The 4,211-nt window shown below is 41.0% G+C and overlaps 1 pseudogene; it reads left to right on the top strand.

Annotated features, from left to right (window-relative positions):
• The first annotated feature begins 216 nt into the window (after positions 1–216).
• LOC101979156 lies at positions 217–432 on the top strand (annotated as a pseudogene).
• The last annotated feature ends 3,779 nt before the right edge of the window (positions 433–4,211 follow it).

Below are 4,211 nucleotides of genomic sequence, written 5' to 3'. Positions count from 1 at the left end.
TTACAACATTTTTCATTTATGTGTAAATGTAAGCTAGGTTTAACTCTGAGTGTATGTATCTGTGTATGCAACTTAAGTTCAGCTGTGCATATGTCTACATGTACTTACTGTTAAGTGTGTTTTAAGTTCCTGTACGAGTGGGCGGAGGAAGGCTACAGGCTCTGAGCCGCTTCGAGAACATCCTTGCGGTCATCTGCACTGTCTGCCTGGGAAAAGATGGTCAACGTTTTGAAAGGAGTGCTCATGGAATGCGATCCCGCCATGATGCAGTTCTTGCTGTACTTGGATGAGTCCAATGCCTTGGGAAAGAAGTTCATCATTCAAGACATTGATGACACACATGTCTTTGTCATTACAGAGCTGGTTAATGTCCTCCAGGAACGAGTATGGGAGCTGATGGACCAGAATGCCTTTTCTCTTACCCAGAAGTGAAAATGCTAGGGGTTGAGTGCTCAGAAATTATCACAGACACGGAAGAGAGGCCTATTCAGTGTCTCATACAACACCTAGACTTTTTTATAGCGTTTTGTGGGAAAGGCTGCAGGATCCTTTATTCAGACAAAGGCCCCTAAATGAATTTGTTGAACCCTTAAAAAATCTGTAGAGAAGAACTAACAATTGGCAGCAATTTTGGCTTTTATTATTCTTTATTAAACTAATCATAATCATGTTGGTGCTATGGCTTGGTTGGTAAAGGCCCTTGCCACCAAGCCTGACAGCCTGAATTTGATCCCAGGGAAGGGAAGACCTCTAAGGTTGTCACCTGACCTCTGCATCTGCGTCCTTCCCACACAGACAAGCAAACATAATCAGATACAATCATAAGTGATTCCTCTACCTTTTTTTTTTAACACCAATTAAACACACCAATAAAATAGTGGGGTTTGGTTTAAAAAAAAAGAAATAGGTTTTAAGTTAAAACCATTTACACTCAAGTTTGAAGACTCTAGGCAAAACATTCCTTCACAACCTCTCAGCTTGGATCCAGCTGTGCAGGCAGATCCTATACTGTAGTTGTAACTCATGTTTACACAATAGACAGCCCTCAAATGCTCAGAGGTCTGGGGAATATGATATTTAAATATTTAATTAAAAAGACATTTTGTAACAGAGAGACTGGTTGGCTCCTGGCAGCAGCTCCTAATTCCTCCTAAGAAGATGGATGGGAACAGATGAACTTCCACCTGTAACTTGCTTTCCAAGTGAAACACTGTAAACAGAGACTGTGCCTTCATTTTCTGGCTGCCCAGACACAGACAATCACACAGAAACTATATTAATTACAACACTGATTTGCCAACAGCTTAGATGTATACCTAGCTAGTTTTTATATATTAAATTTACCCATTTCTATTAATCTGTGTATTGCTCTAAGTCTGTATCTTACCGGGTAAGGGTCTGGCATCTTTCTCCTTTGGCAGCTGTATGGTGTCTTCTTGTATCCACCTTCTTCCCTCTTCTGTCTCTGATTGGATTTCCTGACTTGCTATATTGTGCCCTGCCATAGGCCAAAGCAGCTTCTTTATTAACCAATGGTAATAAAACATATTCACAGCATACAGAGGGGAATCCCATATCAAAGCGCTAGCCACTGACCAAACCTGCCTTTCACCTCAACTGCTGAAAATTCTCTTCAGATGGTGGACAACAGACACCAAGGAATCGACTCTCTCAAGGTGCCTTGGGAAAGTTAAACTGGTCTCCCTACAAACTCCTAATCCACAGAATCTTCTGGGGTTTTGCAGGCCTACCTCGGCCACAAAAATGAAGATGTTTCCCTAAGACCTGCCCTCAACAACCATGGAAGACCCTGAGGTTGCTGTCTAGGCACCAATAAAGTAAGTCTCTGTCATTTTTTTAAGCATTAACTCAGGCAAAACTTATCCTTCTCACATTTCTGATACTGTTTGATGTATGATAGATTTGCCAGCTTAACAGCAGGAACCAAGGCTAAGTCTAGACACAGTTCACCTTGCTAGCAGACTCAAGAAAAGAAGAACTTACAAAACACACTTTCTGCTGAGTGTTAAGGTGATGCCATAATGTTGGGGGAAGGAACAGACACTTTCAGGGCCACTTGTGTGAATATAGAAAAGGTTTAAATATGAAGATCTAAGAATGTTTCAGGGTGTAATAAAGTGTTTTAAGGTGTACAGATGCAAGGTATTAGATTTCTCTCTCATTGTGTTACTGTTATATTAGGACTCCAAGAGTCCATAGTCTTCCATTAATCAATAGAGTTCTAATAAGCTATTAATGCAACTCTGACAGAGTGCTAGGCACCATACTATACCACTATCATTATAGTCACAAGCTCAAGATTTTGAATTCCTGTCGGTGGTTTCCTAACTATAACCCTCAAAGATACTTTTCATTGTACAAAAACATCTGTCAGAGTAATTTCTGGCATGCATATAATGCCATTTCTACAATGTAAATTTCAACACAGACTATAAACAGTGGGAATGTTGATGTGTCTAAAATTTATGCTTTCATAAACTCAAAGAATTCTTGTAAGTTCCAGGGAGTCTACTCGGAAGATTCACCTCAAACAGGACAGATACACCCATCCCTCAATTACCAAACCCTAAGAACCTATGCCTCCCCACCTTTCCCTGGTCCTGACACCCTCCCCCTCTATCACCAAGACCTAAATAAAGAAAAATTTTCCCTAAACTTAAATTTGTTCTCTGCTCTGCCATCATCTTGCAAGGTCTAAGAGACACTGGATAGTTCCACAGAGCCTGGGCAGTGAAGTGAAACAACCAGCTACCCCAGGATGTGGCAGCACCCCAGCTTTCTCAGCTCTCCCAAAAGGTGGTCAATGCCCCCCCCCAGGACAGCAGGAAGCAGTCTCGAGAACTTTATGTCCTCATTCCTTCAAACTGCCATGTGTAACTCTTGACCTTCTCAATAAAAAAAGAAGGGAGGATTGTTAGTATTTAGATACAGCTTGGCCTTGCCCCTCAGGAAACTGTCACAGTGTCTCATCCCTCTGCACATGGCAAGCAGGACCCTGACTGTACACAGGTGCAAAGATCCAGCATTCTTTCCCCTGTTCTTCTGAAGAGGCAACCAGGTCTTTGCCTCTCTTTCTCTCTGTCTCCTGCCGCCCCCCCTCTCTGTCTCTCTGTCTCTCTGTCTCTGTTTTTCCTTCCCTCTACCCTTCTCTCAATAAACCTGCACTCAAGTTCTGTCTGCTTGGCATATGTGTCTCCCGCTCATGACCCTCAACCACCAGGGTCCCGCTCACACTGTATTCATAACAGGTGTGAGTCAGCAGGTTTAAGAAATAAGGACTCTGATGAAGATGGATTTAATGACCTAACATATTCTAATGTGTTCTGATTAAATATCTTGATGTACATAAAATGATGGAAAGATGCCTGGCTCATATGCAATATCATTGACATGTTTACTAAAATTAGCTAAACTTGGACAAGAATGTGAAGAAGCTCTTATGTTGTATACAAGTCAATTCTGTTTATAAGGACCATTCAATATGAAGGCGTGTTTTTATGGTTATTGAATAATTAAAATATAAGCAACCAGCATGTATATTCATTCTAGTGACTCAGTTGTCACTAGAAAAAGCAAAATTTCCTGAAAAATGTCCCTATTACAAAAGGATCCAAATCACTATTACCTCTAGAATGATAAATATGGTGGTAGGAAAGAGACAATACATCGTTAAATAAATTATTGAGTCTTAATCCATTGAAATATTTTTGCTGTTTATTGTTTGATCTGTATTTTATTAATTAAATTTATTGTTTATTTTATATCCCAATCCCAGTTTCCCCCTCCTTCCTCTCCTCATTTCTTCCCTCGTTCTGTTCATCCCTTCCCCAATATAAACCTCCTCTGTTTCTGGTCAGAAAGGGGCAGACCTCCTATGGTTATCAACAAAGCATGATATATCAAGCTGCAGTATAACTAGGCACCTCCGTTGTATTAAGGCTGGGCAAAACAACCCAGTATGAGGAATAGGTTTCCAAAAGCCAGCCAAAGTGTTAGGGACCCCCTTGCTCCCACTGCTAGGAGTCCCACAAGTAAACCAAGCTAATAAGTGCAAAGCTCATCTGCTCAAGAGAATTGTGTGGAAGGGATTTATAGACATAGATACCTGGGCTCCAACTGAGACTCCCGCGGCAGATTTGTACTTTTGTTTTTTCAAGTAGTGGAGGTCAATAGGATAAGCAAAGTAAACA

The sequence above is a fragment of the Microtus ochrogaster genome, chromosome 2 (genome assembly GCF_000317375.1).
Source record: "Microtus ochrogaster isolate Prairie Vole_2 chromosome 2, MicOch1.0, whole genome shotgun sequence".
Taxonomy (NCBI): Eukaryota; Metazoa; Chordata; class Mammalia; order Rodentia; family Cricetidae; genus Microtus; species Microtus ochrogaster.
The sequence above is the reverse complement of the archived record's forward strand: the minus strand, read 5'-3'. Positions and strand labels throughout refer to the sequence as shown.